This window comes from Talpa europaea (assembly GCF_964194135.1).
Source record: "Talpa europaea genome assembly, chromosome: 1".
In the NCBI taxonomy this organism is placed as follows: Eukaryota; Metazoa; Chordata; class Mammalia; order Eulipotyphla; family Talpidae; genus Talpa; species Talpa europaea.
This window is the reverse complement of record NC_140073.1, coordinates 72,935,342-72,956,424: the sequence shown is the minus strand read 5'-3', so window position 1 is coordinate 72,956,424 and position 21,083 is coordinate 72,935,342. Positions and strand designations below refer to the sequence as shown.

The window sequence follows — 21,083 nt, the reverse complement described above, 5'->3', positions numbered from 1 at the left end:
GGGGCATCAGGAAAGAAGCACCATGTTGTTGTGTGACAGAGTTGGTGCCCAGGGAGGGTCAGTCAAGGTTTATAAAGGCCCAAACATTTTCCCTGCTAGGTGGATTCTCCTGGTTCCTGAGATTTCCACAAAACAGCTTCTCCTTTGAGTTATGGCTTTAAAGGGCCCGATAAAATGCCAATTAATATATTTTATTCAACATACTAATTAATGAGCGAAAGAAACAATAAGATAATCAGACTAATTCAGAGAGTGCTCGAGCCCATCAGGAAATGGCCTTTAGAACAAGGGCTAGAAGGAAGGAAGAGAAGAAATAAAGAGAAAGAAGGGAGGGAGAGAGGAAGGTTATATCAAAATACAGCCTTGGTATTTTCTGAGTCACAACAGATTCACGAAGCAATGCTGTAAGACGAGACCCCACCGTCTGTAGTGGCAAACTAACAGCCAGGGCCTCAAAAGATTCTCGGATGACTTTGGACAGCCAGGAATAGGGCAAGAGGGTGCACCAGAGAACAGATTGTCTAAAAGACAAACACATCTCTCTGACTCTGCATCTACTGGAACAAGGAAAAGTCAGCCAGAGAACTGGCCACTCCCGTCAGTCAAGTGCTGTCATCTAAGTATTTCTGGAGCCACATCTACACACTTCAAAGACAGGGTGCTTGACTCATCTCGAGTTATCCGATCAATGTGAAGTGACACCCTGCTTTCCCAGGAAGCCAGGCAGGGTTCTTGATCCCCAGTAATCTGTGGCTTGAGGATTCTGTCTAGATGGCCCCAAAACCCACTTCCCTGTATTCAAGAGGAAAGAAAGTTCTCAAAAGGGAAATGACTTTTATTCACTCCCTTGTATAATCCTTTGTTCTCCCTTATACATAACCTTGATCATTTCAGAACTTGGATTCTTGTCTCTGAACAAGATTACAAGTTGCAGGATGTCGTTAGTTTTTCTGCACCTGACACTCTAGACTGCACATGTGAAAATCACACTCATCTAAAAGGAACCCTGGGGCCTCCTCCCCTGGTGGCGCAACGGTTGAGCACTGGGCTGCGGTGAAGCTGCCTGCAGCCTCTGCAGCCTGGTTTGATCCCCGGCCACTGGGTGAGGGTCCCATAAGGTGCGCAGACCTCTCCTGCTGCCTGCTGCTCCCCTCAGCAGTGTACTTTGTCACTCTGCCTGTTCTATTCTCCGCTCTGGCTCTGGTGATTTCTCTCACACTACCACGCTTCTAACTGTACCCGGTGCTTGTATAAATAAATAAATAAATCTTTGAGGAAAAAAAAAATAAAAGGAACCCTGGTCAGCATGGTTAAAATTGTTAAATGCTTGTGGCTGAGCAGCTGGGGCGGAAGCTAGTTCCTGGTGCTGCTGGTAGCCTGGCCTGAGCTCAGGGCGCCAGACAGACTCTTTTGGGAGGTGGTGCTCAGTGCCTCTGAGGAAACAGTAGCCCATGTGGATCAGACATGTGATGGGTGTGCTCCCTCAGTGTGTCTGGGTATGGAAACCACAGCCGTTCTCAGGGCATATGGAAGAACATGTGCCTTTCAAAGCACAGTTTGTTCCCCCAAGTTCTGTCACATCGTCCACTGCCCATCGCCTCACGATGGGATGTGCAGCTTGCATGCCAGATGTGACACTAACTTGCTGTATGACCTTAGGGAGTCAGGTATCCTCTCTGACCTCAAGGTTTTCATCTGTAGAATGAGGATAAGGATCATGTTGGGCAGACATGCACAGGGCAGTCTCTCTGTTGATTCAGGAGATGGGTAAAGGAGAGGCCAGGAGCCCTCAGTAGCTTTTTCAGGTTTTTAATGATCTTTCTACAACAGAAGCTGATCAGTGGAATGCCTTGTTGATAAGATTAGGACTGTGGCGGGGGGTCTGGGGTCTGGTTTCCATTACAACACTTGGTCACTTGATAACACAGTCAGCAGACTCGTGTCCCCCAAGGCCTAGATGACAGTCCTGAGTGTCACCCATGCTTTTCTCCTTGTCCTCCTAACGCACACAGCTGACGCTCTATGATTATTCTAGCAATAAAAACAGCCAGGATCTTGCTCTCAGCAGCATCCTACCTTGTGCAGCCTGCTCCACGACTCCCCTGTCTTTGTCAGTGTGGTGTTGCCTGACGCAACAGCTGGGGAAGGCATATTCTTTGCCTTGGCAGAGTCACCAGTCTGATGGGGAGACAATGACCTTGGCCATAGTGAGTGCCGAGTGTAATGGGAGAAGCACTGACCATCCTCTTAGGGAGCTCACATCTACTCCCAGCCCCATCTAGAAGCTACCAGACGCTCAGTCCCTAAGCTCCTTTCTTGGATATAACCACCAGAGTCAGTTTCCCATGCCTTTCATAGAAGTAGGCATTGCAAATACAAGTTTACCCAACTTTATGTCACTGTCTGTGCATGTCTGTGTGTGGCATCTCACGCCGTGTGCGTGTGTTCATTTGGTGGCCCCGAGCACATCCATAAGATGTGGCTGGTCCCACAAAGTGCTGGCGCAGACTGCTCTCAGACGTTGTCAACACCTTCATAATCAAGCTTCTGTCCCCCGTGGCCTCTCACCTGAAGCCCAAGCATCTCCCAGTGCCCTGGTCTGGTCTCCTGGCACTCCCATAACCCCTGGAGTTCTCTGGGATGCTTTCTTCACATTACCCTGACCTCTGTGGGGTCTCAGGATTGCCCTCAGGTCCACTTACTTTTCAGGTGTGACTCCCATCACTCCCAAGCCAGGTGGGATGTGGCACTGTGCGGACACCTTGCCAGCTCCATAGGGGTGTCCAGGACAAGCAGCACAAGATGATTTGATTTGCCCCATCCTTCTTGGTGCTGTCAGCCCTAATCCACTAATGAGCACAGGTTTTTCTGCAGATGGAAACAAAGTTTTTATTCAGAATGTTTAGGAGACTTGTAATCAAGGAGACAGCACTTGGCAAGGCTGTGTAAGTGCTCCATTGGATGGGGGGTTATCAGGCAGAGCCTCCTCCTACAGGTAAAGTAGTAAAATTCTTTCAACCTGGAAAGAGAAGCATGCCAGCCCAGACAAGCAAGAGTGAGTGTCGTGGAAGATTCTACTCTTTGAGGCCGAGGTTCGATTGCCTTTGTGGATCTCTGCAAGGGTCTGCCCTCGTATCTCCAAACACCCCAAATTCCCCGCGTCAGGATGCTGGTTTGGGTGGATGTGTGCAGCTGTAAATACAGGTCACTTAGCAGTCAGGTGTGGTAGACTACTCCCTTCATTCTGCAACAGGGTGGTCCCCAGGAAAGGGGGAGTTTCCCTGCCCCACCCAAGGGAGGGTGGAGCTGAGCAGGAAGAGGAGAGGCTGCAGAAGAGACTGAGGTAGGAAGCAGGATGGAGCCAGGAGACCTGGAGGAGGTGCATGGAGCCTAGAGACACGTAAAGAAACTGCGCTTGTCTTTTGGTTGTGGACTGGGTGACACAGATGTGGGTGAGACCTGTGGGGAGGTGTCAATGGCAGCTTTTATCTTGGTGTTGATTTTGCTCTTTTCCTTCCGGGCTTGTCCGGTTGTTTGTGACCCTTTTCTGTGGGTCCCCGCTGGAAGATACTTTAGACTTGTGGCAGGCTTTGGGGCCTTGTTCTGGGCCGATCCCATATGGATGGACTTTTACCCACGAGGGGACGGGTAACTTTGGGTGCTTCATTTAGAAACTAGACTCTTTGCCTTACCTGTATTGTTTCCTAGTTTTATTAAAGTTCCTTCCCATTAAAGTCTCATATGTTTTGTGTTGATGCGGCGGATGGCAGAACCCATTTAGAATAGGCAGGTTTGCGGGGTTTGGGCTGCCCCTCTCCCTGTCCTATAACAATTCCATGATTTCTTAGTCTTCTCCACCCTATAGGAAGTGCCGGGGGACCCTCTAAACACTCGCCCTACGCAAGCTGCGCTTTCCCCTCTGCCGCTGCTCCTCTTGTAACAGGGTGGTCCCCAGGAAAGGAGGAGGTTCCAGGTTCCTTGCCCCCCCCTACCCACCAAGGGAGGGTGGAGCTGAGCAGAGAGAGAAGCTGCAGAGGTGACTGAGGAAAGAAGGAGCAGGATGGAGCCAGAAGGAGACCTGGAGGAGACACATGGAGAGAGAGACACGTGAAGAAACTACACTTGCCTTTTGGTCATGGGCTGGGTGACACAGATGTGGGTGAGACCCGTGGGGAGGTGACAATGGTGGTTTTTGTCTTGATTTTGATTTTGCTCTTTTTCCTCCAGACTTGTCTGGTTGTTTCTGATCCTTTTCTGTGGGTCCCCACTGGAAGATGCTTTAGACTTGGGGCAGGCTTTGGGGCCTTGCTCTGGGCCAATCCCGCTTGGGTGGACTTTTACCCCCGAGGGGACGGGTAACTTTGGGTGCTTGATTTAGAAACTAGACTCTTTGCCTTTCCTGTATTGTTTCCTAGTTGTATTAAAGTTCCTTCCCATTAAAGTCCCATATGTTTTGTGTTGATGCGGTGGATGGCAGAACTTATTTAGAGCAGGCAGGTTTGGGGGGGTCTGGGGTGCCCCTCTCCCTGCCCTGTCACAGTCTGGCCTCAGGAGGAGACTGGCATCCTCCGCATTCCTTTCATGTTTCATTGTTTTATTTTGCATGGTCGACCCTCCAAACTCTGGTTTTTGAAAAAGGAAAATCCAACCCTGAGAAAGACTTTTCCTTTTCCTATTTCAGGAAATGGGAAACTTGCAAGATTAGGGCTTCATTCTGAACCTGCTAAGATCCAGACAGTAGAGCTGAACAATGACTTCTCTGCTCTGGCCTGGATCAGGCTTCCCTAACCAGTGCAGTAGAAGCAGCAGTTTGCCCCCCCCCCCCCCCCCCCCGCCCCAGGGGGTGTGCATCACTAGCCCAGGGCCAGGGGAGGCAGAAAAGACAGGAAATAGATTGGGTGTGTTTAAAACAACCTTTATTATGCTACAGTGGGACTCCACAGTAGGAATGGATGGTCATTTGTTTAAATGGCTCTTGACTGAGGGACAGTCAGGGTGTTTTCAGTATTGCCTCACAATCACCACTTCCACGCATATCCTCATGTACATGCATAAGAATACCTGTAAAATAATGCACAGAAATGGAATTACAGTCAAAAGACAGCAACTTAACAGAAATGGCTAAATTGTTCTTCAAAGGCAGTGCAACCATTTACAGTCCTGCCTATATACTTTCGCCCATATGTTCATCAAAGGTTTTGATAATACTTTCGCCCATATGTTCATCAAAGGTTTTGATAATTTTCAATTTGAAATTTAAAAACTGGAGATAGAATTTGCATTATCATTTGCTTATGACTAATTTTCCACCCTCCAGATTGCTTTGTCTGTTCTTTTATTTGTGTATTTTAACTTATTTATAGACTCCTCATATTCAGGAAATTAATCCTTTGTGTAATTTATTTTAAATATTTTGCTTGGTTTAGTCTTTTAAAATGAAAATGTTTTACAGTATTTTTTCTTTCTGTAGCTAATTGTAACTTTTATGTAATCAAACTTAGAGCTCAGCTCTTGTGTTTTCTTATTGCTTGGAAAATTCTTCCCGACTCAAATAATGTTAAAAATACACTAAAACAGATGACCTTTCAGTCTGGCACTGTCAGTTTTTCAAGTTTTTTTTCACTTATAGCTCTGATTCATTAGCATTTAATTTTCTGGTTAGGAGTTGTCAAGTAAGTTGTCTTTACATAATTTATCAAATAGCCTATTTTTTTCTTTTTTGATATAAAACATTCCTCTTTTGCGCTCTGAATTTCAATATTATATATTGGAATATAATAAGATAATATATTTTCACTTGGGGTGTGAAAGGTTTGGTGCAGTAAAGAAAAGGAGAGCCAGGCTAAGTTTTTTGAAGGGGGAGTAAATTTATTGCGCCCCGGGAGGGATTCACAGACCCAAGGTGGGGGTCGGTGAAGCTGCACACGTTGCCAGGGGGAGGCAGGCTTTTATAGGGTGAGGAGAGGTCAGGTGGGAGACTGGGTTTGCACAAGAAAAGATTCTAGGGCAGGGAGGGGTTCATTGTCTGAATTTTCTAGGCTGACTTCTGCATTCCAGCCCCCAGGTGGGCTTCCTGGTGGGCTTTTGCATTCCAGCCTCCTGCGTCGGTGGACTCTCTTTTCAGCCATCCCTGTTTGCCTAGTCATAGGCAGACACAGATATACTCGATTATTGCATAATTATATAACATTATAACACTTTGTGATATTGTTTAAGATTAACCTTCCCTCAAAACTTAATTATTTTCTGGCTATTCTTGGTGGCTTATTTTCCATTTAAACTTTAGGAAAAACTTGTTTAATTCCTTGCTGTAAAAAAATATTCTATTAGTATCTTATTAACTTGCATTAGATTGACAGATAAATTTAGGGACAATTGGTACTGCTATAACATTGAACTTTCTTACCTAAGACACTTATTCAAGGCTCTTAAAAAAATGTACTTCAGTAGAATTTCAAGACATTCTTCACAAAGATCCTTAGCTTTCTTTTTTCTCATGTATTCCTATGTATTTCACCCCTTCATTTATAGTAAGAATTTTCTTTTTTTTTTTTTATGTTTTCTCACTGATGGTTGCTTATATAAGGAAAAGCTCTGGTTGTATGTTAATTTTGTTTCTAGTCACCTTACTGGATTTTTTATTTTTCCACTTGATTCTTCAAGTTTTAGTTTTCTGCAACTAATAGTCATTTCTATGGGCAACTTGAAGTGTTTAGGATATAAGGCATCACTAAGGAGATATAGACAGATATCAAAGGAGATTTATTGTAGGAATTGATTGATGTACTTATGGAGGCCAGACGTCCCACAATGTGCCATCTGCAAGCTGAAGAACAGGAAAGCTGGTGGTGTAATTCAAGCTGAGTTCAAGAACCGAGAAAATATGCAGCTGATAGCATAATTCCCAGTTTTTGCTAAAGAGCTAAAAACCATGGGGCCACTGGTCTAAGCCCTGGAATCTGAAGGCCCAAGAAGCAGGAGCTCTGGTGTCCAACTGTTATTGTGCAGACCAGGGGATACCTTAGCACCCCCAAACTTGCATGCTCTAAAGGGGTCCACCATCTGTGTACCACAAAGACTCTCAGTGTGAAAGAATTTCACTAGAACAAGTGTTCATAGAGAGAGAAGAAGAAAGAACATTCTTTAACATCCAAAGTTACCCATCTTCTCGTGGGTAAATGTCCAAACAGGGTTGAACTGACATGGAACCACTGAGGCCCCAAAGTTTGCCACAGGTCTAAGGCGCCTTTTAGTAGGTGCAGTGGCAGGAAGGGCACACAGCGGGTTCTCTATGATCCAAGCAGACGGGGTAAGGAGGAGAGAGTCCTGGAGCCCTCAGTGGCTTTTCAGGTTTTTATTGGGATTTGCCAGGTACACGGCAGGCAGGGGGTCCGGAGGCCGGAGGGCCGGGAGGCTGGCAGTCCTCCTAGCCCCCAGCGAATCTTCACTCTATCTGGGCTCTCCCGCCTTCTCTTGTGGCCTTTTCTCTGCTGTTTCGTTCTCTCTTTCGCTCTTCTCTCTGCTTCTCGTGGTTCTGCTGGCGTCCCCGTGACGCCGCCCTTATAAGCCCAGTCTCTCAGCCTAGGTGTACCCATGTACGCAAGCCCACACCCTACTCCAGGTGTCCGCCATCAGGCATGCATTCAGGACCGCAGGGATCCATCATCCATCCTGATGGCGGGAGGACAGAAAAACCTGATACTTTCTCTCTTACCCTACAGTAGGGAACCATGGCAAGGGGGCAAAGGGACTAGGAATGACTGGGATAAAAGGAAAGTCCTAAAAATACAAATCAAGATAATGGCTGCCACAGTCAGTCTTCTCACATGTCTTCCACTCACATGTCTCTTTGAAGTGTTGCTACATGCCTCTCCTCCACATGTGTGCCCTTAGCCCCTGGTGGAAATCCCGAACCCAGAAGCAAGTAGGCCGTTCTCCAAATGTGTCCCCGAGCCCACCTGCCTCTGTGTTACACAGCTTCACCTGGCTGCTGAGCTCCACCCCCAGTTCCCAGTCTGGGTGGCTGCATGTAAATGGGGGTGGAGAACATGGTGCCTCCCCCTTTTCTGGGGATGTCTCTGAGGAACACCCCAGGAGAAGACAGATGTTCCAGTTCAAGAAGAGAGAGGGAATTCACCCTTCTTCTGCTTTTTTGTTCTGCTAGAAGCCCTAATGGATTGGATGATGACATCTGGACTACCCGAGTTTGCTATGAGAAACAATGAATTTAGAACAAAGCAGATTCTGTATCTCCTTGGGTAACCTCTGACTGTGCAAATGCTGAGTGTCCAGTCTCTTTCAGAGGGAGAGTAAAGCCCTCAAGCAGGGGAAAGGACATCCACAAAGGGAGGTGATGTGTCAAAGACATGTTACAGATCTCGTGATTTTCCTACGGGCTCACCACTTTCTGTTCTTTGTATCTTACATTGGAGTTATCAGCTCCATTGTTTTAGACAAAATCCCTCTTTAAATGCTCCACCTGACCAACTCCAATCCCATTCATGTCCAGTGACTCCAGCAATCAGTGGGCATGTAGTGGGGTCTTCAGTGGCCCTGAGCCTCTGTTCCTTCACCTATAAAAAGAGCACACTAACATTTGCATTTGAAGGGGAATGCCATGAAGAATGAACCATATACATGTTTAAATGTGCCAGGCCCAGCGTAGGCAGTAAAATGTAAATATTCACTTCCCCTTCCTGGGGAAGTGATTCTATAAAATCTACCCTTTTAAAAGTGAGTCTACAGGAATGCAATTCAACTCTCCTCCACCCAACCCTTAAAAACTCTGCATCAGGACTTTGCTTTCCTTATTTGTATCTCGTTTGCACAGTCATCATTACTTCACTCCTCTCTGTGATCAGAAATGACACAAGAGATAATAATAGCTGGGAAATTTTGATTCATTTATGTTTCAAATAATTTCACCATACTCTGTACAGTTCTTAGATTCATGAACCCTAGGCTTCATCTACATCTGGAGGAAAGTACAAAAAGACCAAATGATGAAGGAGTCAAAGTTGTGTTGCTTATTGCATTCCAAAATGGGTAAAATGAGGGAGAGTTAGAGTTTGACCTCAGATGGCTAGAAATGCCCTTAGACTTACGCTTAATTTCCCAGCAAGGGCAGGGAAGTGAGGAGGCATTGTTTCTTTTAGAAATAGGTAAAATTTGATCCAATGATTTCATTCCTAAGTATTTATCCAAAGACTAAGAAAATGCTAATTTGAAAAGATGTATTCACCCTTTATGTTCATTGCAGCACTATTCACAAATAGCCAAGCCATGAAAACAACCCAAAAACCCATCAGTAGATGACTCCATAAAGATGTGATATATATACTCAATGGAATGCAATTTGACTTTTAAAAAAATATGGGATCTTGCCCTTTGTAACATGAATAGAACATGAGATGATCATGCTAAATGAGATGTCAGGAAGAGGAAGACAAATACCAGATGGTTTAACTCATAAGCAGAATATAAAGAAACAAAGTATACAAGATAGCAAAGCACAAGAAAAAATTCTGAGATAAAAATGGTGGTTAGGGGCCTCCCCAGTGGCACAGCGGTTGAGCGCTGGGTTGCAAAGCTGACCACAGCCTCTGCAGCACCGGTTCGATCCCCGGCTGCTCCCTGGCCACCAGAGGAGGGTCCCACATGGCGCGCAGACCTCTCCTGCCAACCGCTGCTCCCCTCAGCAGTGTACTTCAGTCCTTCTGCCTGCTCTGCTCCCCGCTCTGGCTCTGGTGAATTCTCTCACCCTCCCGCGCTTCTGACTGTGCCCAGTGCTTGTATAAACAAAAACAAACAAACAAACAAATAAATAAATAAATGAATAAAATACGTGCCTCTTTAAAAAAAAAAAATCTTAAAAAAAATGGCGGTTAATAGAGAGAAAGGGGAAGGGAAGGATATGTGTGGATGCATTGAGGGGGTCAGTTTTATAGAGATGAATAGCACTACAACTATGGTGGTGGGTGTGGTGTGATTTATACACATACACACACACACACATCAAGTTATGATCCCATACTCCTGAAAAATACATAGTTTTATAAACCATGACAAATTCAATTAAAACAACAGGTAAACTTGAGAACTGCCAAGAAAGGATCAGTAATTATTGGATTTGAATTAACGAATGAATTTAGGTTTTTGGGGAGCGAACCATCCATCTTAACTGTGAAACCAGTAAGTCTCCTTTACCTCCTGGCTTGAGTGGGAGCTGATTGGACTGAGTTTAGGTTGGTGAAGAGGCACCTTGCCCAGTGTGTGGGAGTCTAGAATCATGGTCACAGAGGTCTGAGTGGTGAGCAGAAAGAGGAGCACTAGAAAGCTCTTGAGGCCCTTGGTGTAGAGCAAGGGCACTTTGGGTGCTTTAGCTATATGTGATTGCAAAAAGATTTAACCAACTTAGCAAAAGGAAATTTATTAGAAGAATGTCAAGGACTTCCAAATTTGACAAAAGAACTAGACTTAGAAAAGAGAGAAATGGAGGCAGTTGAGGCAGATGGCAAGCAGGGCAGGGTCCAGGTTAAGGATAGTCCACTCAGGACAACACTGCTGACAAGGAGTAAAACCCCAATGATTTTTAAGCTATTGTCCCTTCTCCCATGACATAAACACCACAAAAGGATCATGCCTTTGGTATAACTTTGCTTACTTCTCCACTCCTTAGCTGGATTGCTGCAGGTCCCCTAATGCTAACTGTGTTGGCTGAATGGCCCTAGGAAAGATGTAATATTGATAAAGGAACTTTGGGTGTTCTAGGAAGGGAAAATTGATGCTGGGCCACTCCAAGCCCGTAAATGTCACTCTAGAAATTTTGAGAAAGCACGTGTCGCGCGTCAATAGCTCTGAATAGCTGAGGTGACCTGGGAAACCCCTTCCTCTTTATTTGCTCAGATCATGTTCTCCTCCAGCAGTTCAGTGAACACTGATTTCACCTCCTGACTTCAGCCTGACTACTTTACCCTGTCTCCTGGGTCCCCTGGCACCCCGACTTCAACAAACACAGAGATAACGGTGATAACAGAACTCCATTTGGACCTGTGAAGCCAGCTTTCCGTCATGACGCAGCCACCCCGAGGCATCTGTCTCCTCATGGGGCAGTCGCCCCAAACTGCAGCTCCTGTTCCCCTCTGCCCAAAGTTTTCTGCCTGCAGAGTCCCCTGAATTGCAAAGAAACCCTTCTCCACCCTGTATGTGCAGTCCACATGACCAGTGAGCCTTCTGGCTGCCAGAGGGTCACACTTGTGGAGTGCAGAAGTGAGTCGGAAGGAGAAGAGAAACCTCAGCAGCCATCCAGCCCTGGGGCTTCTGTCACAAGCTCTCGCTTTTGCTTCTCAGGTTCAGGGCCATCCCTTCATTCCTAGGGTCTCTCAAGGAGTCACTTGACATTGAATAGCTAGTAAATGAACCCTGATTCTCCCCAAAAGAATTCTTCTGAACCCAGACTTCTTGTGGACTGTGGGTCAGAAATAAGGCTGGAGGGTGGAGCAAAGGGAAGAATCCCGTCCTCCTGATCTGCGCACGGAGAGGTCTGTTACCCAGCAAAATGTGATATTATACTGCTTTGGCCAATCCAACTGATATTTCTTCTGTTGTGATAAAATAGGCATATTTATTTTAATCGTTTCAAAGTATACTTAAATTTTGACATGTTGTATTTCCTTTTTATTCATCTTTAAGTATTTTCACATTTCTCTGGTGATTTCATCACTGACCCACTGGTTACTTAGAGTATGTTGCTTAATTTCTACATCTTCGTGAATTTTCTGTATTCCTTTTGTTATTGATTCCTAACTTCATTCCATTGTAGTTCGAGAAGATACTTTGTATGATATGGATCTTTTTAAATCTATTGAGACTATTTTGGCATCACAGAGAATGTTCCATATGCACTTGAGAAGAATGTGTATTTGCTGCTGTCCAGGGGATTTTCTATGTTTGTCTGTTAGACCTACTAGGTTTAGTGTGCTGTCTAAGTCTTCTGTTTTCTTTTTTTTTAAATAAGATTTATTTATTTATGCATATAAGAACTGGGGTGCAGGCTAGAAGTGTGGGGGATGAGAGGATTTACCAGAGACAGAGTGGGGAGCAGAACAGGCAGATTGACTGAAATGCACTGCTGAGGGGAGCAGCGGGCGAGTCAGGAGAGGTCTGCTGCGCCCTGTGGGTGGCTCCCTGGCCGGGGATTGAACTCCTGCTGCAGAGGCTGCGGATTGCTTCATAGTGTGGTTCTTAACCCCTTGTGCCACCAGGGAGACCCTAAGTCTTCTGTTCTCTTCTATCCATTGTTGAAAGTAAGGTATTGAATTCTTCAACACTTATGTAGAATTATATTTTTTTCCTTCAATTCTGTCAACTTTTGCTTCACATATTTTGAAGATCTATTATTAAGTCTGTTAATATTTATTGTTGTTACACTGTCTTGCTGTACTGTTATATTGAACCGTTTATTATTATATTATGTCCCATGTGTTTTATAATCTTTCGGGAGACAAAGTCTCTTTTGTCTGATGTCTGATATTAGTACTTTCACTTTACTTATTTTTCTATTACTTTTTACAGGACTATTTATAACAGCAAATATAAATTACTATTACATTTGTATGGAATAGCTTTTTCATCCTTTCACTTTAGTTTTATATCATTGACTAGCATTTTATATAATTTATCTCATATTACATCATTGGATATAAATTTTGTCAGTTTTTGTTTATCTTAATTTCTCCCTCATTTCTGAAAGATAGTTTTCTTGGTGTTGAACTCTCAGTTGAAAATTTTTTCTCCAGTGTGTTGAATGTGTCTATTGATTCCCTTCTGGTCACCAAGGTTTCTGATGAAAAATCAGATGAAATCTTATTGAGGATCTTTTGAATGTGGCAAGCCACTTTTCCTGTTTTTGAAATTTTCTTTATCTTTTTATTTTGACAATTTGTTTATACTGTGTTTTGCTATGTGTTTCTTTGCATTTATCCTCTTGTTCGTTGAATTTGATTCATAGATTCATTCTTTCTTCAAATTTGGGAAGTTTTCCGCCACTATTATTTTAACTATTCTTTCTGTTCTATCTTTTAACTTTCTGGGATTCCCACATGAGTGCCTCACAGAGCCCTTAAGTTTTGTTTTTCTTCATTTTTTTTTACTATTCAGTGATTTATATTCAGATTTGCTTATTTTTTTCTTCAGCTGTTCAAACTTGTTTATGAACCCCTTCAGTGTATTTCTTATTTCAGTTATTGTACTTTTCAGCTTCAGAATTTCTTTTTGATCCATTTTTATGTTTCCTAGCTCCTCATTAACATACTTATTCATCTGTACATTGCTTCCCTGGCATTGTCTTTATCTTCCTTTAGCTATTTGAGCATCTTCAAGACAATTATTTTAAATTCTTTGATTAGTCAGTCTGATACTGGATTTCCTCAAGTGCATTTTCTGCCCATTCATTTTTTTTCTTTGAATAGATCATACTCTCCTATTTCATTGTATGTTTTGCAATTTTTTGATTGAAAGTGGGATGTTTGAATCTTACAATGTAGTAACTCTGAAAACTCTGAAAATTAAATTCTCTCCCTTCCACAAGTTTTTTTGGGGTGTGTGTGTGTACATGTGTGGGTGTGCTTATTGTTGTCACATGTGTCTGTCTGTACAAGAAATCAGTACCTGAGATAAAAGTTAAAGGTTTTCTTAGGTCTTTTCTGAACCCATCTCTTTCCCTGGGCATGCTTTCTAAATTCATTCAAGTATAGAATTGTTTTTGAACATCCAAAACATGTGATGCACCTTTTAATCTCCCAGAAGCCAATTCATCTGGTAGGTATTAAAAACAATGTCACACAGTTTTCATGCCTTCTCCTCTGTCATCTGAAGCAGCGAGCGATAGTCGGAATATGAAACCCTGATTATTGAAGAACAAGATCCTTATTCCCCACTCTGTCTCCAGTAAACCATACTTAGAAATTATGGGTTATTGTCTTCACAAATGCCTGCCACAGGGCTAGGTACAAGTGAGAGATAGATAGATAGATAACTGTTACCAAGCTGATGACTGAAATCGTTGGAACTGTATTGCAACAGCTGAGTTGTTTCCTGGAAACCTCAAAAGTTCAGATAAACTTGAGACATACAAAATAGTCCCTTCATATTATTTCCTTCAATATAATTATTTTTTAAGGTGGGCAGATAGATTGCCGCTGCTTTGTAAACCACTGTCTTCCATAATATCACTCCTGACATATTTTAAAAGGATCATTCTGAATGTTCTATTGAATTTGGACTATATGGCAGTAAGGACAGAAGTATGGATACCAATTAGAAAGCAGTTGGAGTTATTCACATAGGAGATCATGGTAACTTGCACCAGAAAGGTAGCAGAAAATTATGAGAAGTTTCAAATTCTGGATATTATTTGAAGGTAAAGTCAAATGATTTCCTAATAAATAAAATGAGAAAGACAAAGTGGTCAAAGTCGATTTTAAGATGTTTCATTGATAAACAGGCAGGATGAAGTTGCCTGTTGTTTGAGATGTCTGTACAACTTAGATGTTGAAATATGGGTCTGAAGTTTAAGAGAATTCTGCCCTAGATCTATAAATTATGGCTAGTAATACATAGGTGGGATTTAAAACTAGTGTCTAAATAGCATCACCAAGGAAATGAGTGTTCAGAAATCAAACCATGACAAGATAATAAAACCCTGAGGCACTTTAACATTAAGAGATGATAGGAGAAAAAGAAGGAACCTGCAAAATAAACCAAAAATGACCAGTGAGTTAGGGACACTGTCTGGAGAGATTACCGAAGAGATTACTTTAAGAAGGAGAGAACGAACCACCTTATGAAGTGTCTGATAAGTGAAACTTGACCACGGTCTCTTCCCATATAAAGCGCATTGGTGATATTAACAAGAGTATTAACGGTGAATGACAGGCAAGAAAACCCCAGTGGAGTGGATTTAAAGGACCCTGGAAGATGCTACTATTTAACAGACCTGGGGTAGTCAGTATCCGCTGTGCCAAGTTTTCCACCATAGATATAAGAAAAAACTGTCCTCTCAATTTCTTTTTGTCTGATTTTGGCAACCAAGATTGAACGGGGAAAGAATAAGGATTTTTTTTTTTTTTTTTTTTTGCAAAAAAGCCTTGTAAACAGTAAAGAACTCATTTCACTCAAAAAAGAAAAAAATAAAAGAGCATGGGAAGACAGGAATTGAAGACAGTGGATATAAAAAACAATCTTGAGGAAGTTTGCTACAAAGGAGAACAGAAAATTGAATAGTAGGTTATAGGGAAGCAGGTCAGGAGTATGTGTTTTAGAGTGTGAGAAAGACAGTATGTATGTTCAGCAATTGGGAATAATCCAGTAGAGACTATGAAACTTATAGTTTAGAGAAGAGAGAAATACCCTTAAGTAGGTGAGAGGTAATGGGATTTAATGCACAGGCTGAGAGAATGGTTCTTGCTAAGAGCTCAAGATGTTCATTTATGTCATGGAAAGACAGGCAGTGTCTTTGGTGCCTATGGTGGCGGGAATCTAGAGAATTTCATTTCTGGTTGCTTGAATTTTTCTCAGTCAGGAGGAGAGCAAAATCATCAGCTACGAGTGAAGATAGGAGATGAAATGAAGATGAGTGGAGACAAGTGTAAACGAGTTGATGGGGAGAATGGGAAAGTGAGTTGAATAAAGAACTATAGTACAATTGCCAGATAGAATTAAGGTTCATTTGCAGTTCATACCACAAGATTAAAATAAGATCACGAGCATAGCATGGTCACATAACTTTCTCCAGTCACAGTCAGTAGCCTGGAGGGTTTGTTAAGTGAATAGTGAGACAAAAGAGAGGCAAGGGAGTTGAGGCTGTGTGCAAAGGAGTGCTTATAATGATTGACCATAAATTTAAGTTGATTAAATAAGAGAGAGCCCACGAAGGGGAAAGAGTAGTAGAATAATAGGTCAGAAGCCCTAGAGTCAAGGATTGTTGGATGTAATAAACTAAAGGAATGAGCTGGAAAGATAGGAGATATGGTCAGTGAATGGAAAGGATGAGCAATTATGAAGGATTTACAATTACTAAAAATGATAAGGTAGGGCACGGCCCTGGGAGAATGTGGCTAATGGAGGGTGAAAGCAAGCTCAATGGAGAAGATAAGGGTCTGCTTTCTATTCTCACCAGTGCAGGTTTTGGGATACAGTAGGTACTCAATAAACATCTATTGAATGAATGTGGGAAGACTGACAACTACCTCCACAGCAATTCTCATTGATTTCCTCTGTTTTGTTCCATCTCATTTGCTCTGACCTCAGAATTGCTCAGGCAAAATTGTTTTAGATCAATGAGAATCAGAACAGGAGACCCTTGGCATGTTTGTAGTTTCTAATAGTGGTTCATCTTTTTTTTTTTTTTTTTAAGATTTATTTATTTATTTATACAAGAACCGGGGTATAGGCCAGATGTGCAGGGAGGGTGAGAGGATTCACCAGAGACAGAGTGGGGAACAGAGCAGGCAGACAGGGCCTCCCTGGTTGAGCACCGCGCTGTGAAGCTGCCCGCAGCCTCTGCAGCGCCGGTTAGATCCCCGGCAGCCGGTGAGGGTCCCGCATGGCACACAGACCTCTCCTGCCGCCCGTTGCTCCCCTCAGCAGTGTTTTTCAGTAGATCTGCCTGTTCTGTTCTCCACTCTGTCTCTGGTGAATCCTCTCACCCTCCCGCGCATCTGGCCTGTGCCCTGGTTCTTGTACAAAAAAAAAAAAAAACTTTGGAAAAAAGAACAGGCAGACAGGCAGACTGACGAAATACACTGCTGAGGGGAGCAGCGGGCGAGGCAGGAGAGGTCTGCCGCACCATGTGGCACCCTCGCTGGCCGGCCGGGATCGAACAGGCACTGCAGAGGCTGCCAACAGCTTCACAGCGCTGTGCTCAACCGCCTGCACCACCAAGGGAGGCCCTAATGGTTTATCTTTTTCTCTCAGTGCTTATTTAACACCTTCTTGTGCAGAGGCTTCAGGATCAACAGGCTTCAAAGCGGTCCCAATGTCTCCTGCTACCGCATCTCCTTCATCCTCCCAAATCTACTCTGGGAAAGGAGTAATATTGCTCATTTACATCTCTGTGTGAGTAAGTCATTGTTTCCTCTTCTGGAAAGCAATGCATTTGAATTGGGGGAATGAAAGCTTTGGCCCCTTTGAAATCATTGCAGGTGTCAGGAAGATGGAGCATGGTGTCTGGGATCAGGAGAACTTTGTTCAGACACCAAACCAGGAAAGCACAGCTGCCTTGCTGGCCTTTGCCTCGGGGTCGGCATGCCATGTCAGCGGGAGAGTCTCCCATTGCAGTGTTGACTTCTCTTCTTTCCTCTGTGCTGAGAGCACAGTCTGACCTGGTGATTTCGACATATGCATAGGATGTTAATCACAAGGAAGCGAGGGGGTGGGTGGCTCGGTGAGACCTCTCACACTGAATCACACACCTGTTGCTGGGAGGCCAGTGCCCTCACCTTCCAATCGCTCTCAAAGAATGAGCTTCCGCGAGTGGGTTCAAAGCCCCAAGATCCTGTCATCTTGTTCCATTAATTTTCTTTTTTAAAAACAACACTGATAAAAAATTGCATTTACTCAGAAGCATTCAGAATGTCAACATAACAGCTGCAACTTTTTATTTTTCTTTGGCAATTGCAGAGTGGCATTCAGTTAACAGAACGATTATTTCACATGAGCTGCATCAAAGACAACAACAGATGAAAAAATCCCATCCCCATGTATAATTAATTTGTGCTGTGCAACACCAAGAACCTGCTTTAAATTTCCATGCAAATTTACAACCCCATCCTGCACCAGGCAAGGTTAGTGACCATTGAAGCCACAAGCAGGGCAGGACCATGGAAAGACATGTTCGTAGTGTGTTAACTATATGAGGGACACTGTACAGTTTATTTTTTTTTATTTTTTATTTTTAAAGATTTATTTATTTATGCATACAAGAACTGGGGTACAGGCCAGAGTTGTGGGGGATGAGAGGATTCACCAGAGACAGAGTGGGTGACAAAACGGGCAGACTGACTGAAATACACTGCTGAGGGGCGCAGCGGGCGAGTCAGGAGAGGTCTGCTGTGCCATGTGGGTTGCTCCCTGGCTGGCTGGGGATCAAACTCGTGCTGCAGAGGCTGTGGATTGCTTCATAGGTTGTGTCTTAACACTTTGCACCATGAGGGAGGCCCGACACTGTACAGTTTAAACACAAATCTCACACAGCATTACATTTCAACTTTTTCCTTTAAAAGGAGGAAGTTTTCTACAAGGGAGTTAAATCTTTCATAGACAAGGAAAAATACTGTGCTAAAACCAACACTTTCATCATCTTTATCTTCTTCCTCCTCTTCCTTCTTTTTCTTGCTTTTTCCTGCCTTGAAGGCCCTTTTTTTTGGCTTCATCTGGCTTTCCCTTAGCTCAGGATGCAACAATATCCTTTCTGTATTTTTCCTTCAGCTTAGCAGCCTGCTTTTCACAAGTCTATTGTCATCTGCAGGAGGGTTAGTCCATATTTCTCCCAGTTTCTTTGCAACACCCCCAATGCACAGACCAGAATGTTCTCCTTTGATTTTGGAGCGATACTCAGAACAAAACAAGAAAAAAGCGGAAAGAGACCTCTTGGGTGCATTGGGATCCTTGAACATCTTTTTTTTCCCTTTAGGAGGAAATAAAAGTTTTCATTTCTCTTTCATCATGGGCCTTGCCAGCCTTTGCCATGTCTTCAAACTTTCCTGTTTCTCTAGCAGACATGGAATCCACCTCTCTGAATACTTCTTAGAAAACTCTGAAAGCTGACTGAAGCATCCCGGTGTTGCTTCTTGGGCTCCTTCCAGCAAGTTTGCACAGAAATACATATGACAGCATTCTCAACTTCTAGGATCACCTTTGCCCATGGTTAGCCATTTTACCTCAGCAAGGCACAGAGGAGCCCAGGACCCATCCATTCTCACTTCCCCAGGGATTGTCTCTATGGAGCTCCATGTACTGTAATGTCCCTTCTTCCTTTCATTTCTGTTTTAATTCACTTTATTAAGACATAATTTACAGACTTTATACACATTTTCAAGTGTGAAGTTCACTGAGTTTTGTAATATCCCAATCAAGATACAGAAGAGTGTGTCACTCCAGAAACTTCCCTGTGCCCTCTGCAGTCAGGTCTCCCCTGCCCACTCCAGGAAGCATGGCTCTGTTCTCCGACACTGTCGTGAGTGTGCTTGTTCTGGAGCCTTATGTAAATGGAGTCATGCATCATTCCCTCCTGGGTCTAGCTCCTTTCACCCGATATAATAGAGTCTGAGATCCGTCCATGGTGCTGTTTGTTTCTTTTCCTTGCTGATTAGTATCCCATTTTGTATATGTACAGCAATTTATCTATTTACCTGTTGATGGTCATTTGCATTGATTTTTAAAAAATTTTCAGTATTAATTAACAGTTACTAAGTGTCATTAATTGCTTGGCACAGAGCTGGGCCTGGGGACACTGAACACATGATTGCTGCATACTCTGGCAAGAAAAATGAAGTTAATAGGTAGAAATTGTTGACATCTGTCTCTACACATTGTCTTTAGCACAGGTCCTGTTTTCCATTGACTCTGCTCTCGAGCTCAGGCAGATGACAGAACAAATGACTAAGAAGCCATTGAGAGTAGTGGAGACTCTGGGACCACTGTGGAGTCTTGGCCTACCTCTTGCAGTAGGGTTTGGTTTGTTTTAAACACAGTTTTTGTAGGGGATTTTAATTTAATTTAATTTATTTTATTTTTTAAAAGATTTATTTTTTATTTTTATATAAGACCTGGGATACAGACCAGAGGCTTGGGAGGGTGAGAGGATTCACCAGAGACAGAGCGGGGAACAGAACAGGGAGACTGGCTGAAATACACTGCTGAGGGGAGCAGTGGGCACGACAGGAGAAGTCTGCTGCGCCATGTAGGGGATTTTTACATCATTCATTATCATGGCTGCCCTAGCTTGCAGGTGGAAAGAGATCAGTGATCTGTCAGGCAGTCCATCCACTAATCTAGTCTGGGCCCCACTGGTTCACACACAGTCAAGTTCTATGGAGGCACCAGCAGTGGGGGTGCACTTGCCAGGGAACCCAGCCCTGTTACCCCTGTCCAGTACCACACTGTGAGCCACTTGGCCTTTTCTTTGGAGACCATCAGAACCTGACATAACTGCATCAAAGCCAAACTGTGCACATATTTAAACTCTCCAGTCCAATTATGTGTACTCAGAGAAAAATACAGCCAACCCTGCATTTTTTTGAGCCACATGGCCCCCAAATGCAGTCGAACAATTCTTGTGCTCAGGAGAAATGGCCAGAATTGTATTCCTGAGATGAAAGTGTCTGAGTGCGACTTAGAAAGAGATTGTACATATTTTTCCAAGTTGTGTGCTTTGTATTTTATGGAGAATTAAGAGATTTTTTACGGTAACATTGACAATGCAGAAAGTTTACATTACATGCTAACATGACATAAGGTACAATTCTCAAGAGAGTGCTACCACTGACAATTTTTTTTAAAGATTTATTTATTTATTTATTTATTTATTTATTTATACATACAAGAACCGGGGTACAGGCAAGATGCGCGGGAGGATTAGAGGATTCACCAGAGACAGAACAGGGAACAGAACAGGCAGACTGACGAAATACACTGCTGAGGGGAGCAGCGTGCGAGACAGGAGAGAGGTCTGCTTGCCATGTGGGACCCTCGCCAGCCGGCTGGGTCCCGCACTGCAGAGGCTGCGAACAGCTTCACAGTGCAGCACTCAACCGCCTGTTCTAGCAGGGAGGCCCACTGATACTGTATTTTGCTTTATTCTCACACCCACCTTACAAGCAAACAAGGCAATTATTACTACTCCCTTTTGTAAATGGGGATGCTGAAAGCAAGATGAGCAGGCCTGGGGCCAGGGTGAGCGTGTGCCAGGAGACATCAGTACAGTGTGGGATCTGTTTAAATGTAGGTAATTTTTTTCATGCTGAGCTTTTTACACTAATTTTGATTCTTTAAAGTAGTGTATTCAATTATTACATATCTTGATT

General features: G+C 43.5%; 1 pseudogene across 1 annotated transcript; it reads right to left on the bottom strand.

Annotated features, from left to right (window-relative positions):
* Positions 1-18,447: 18,447 nt before the first annotated feature.
* On the bottom strand, positions 18,448-18,923 carry LOC311184557 (high mobility group protein B1-like; annotated as a pseudogene). The gene has a single exon. The product of its transcript is annotated as a high mobility group protein B1-like (transcript).
* Between the last annotated feature and the right edge of the window lie 2,160 nt (positions 18,924-21,083).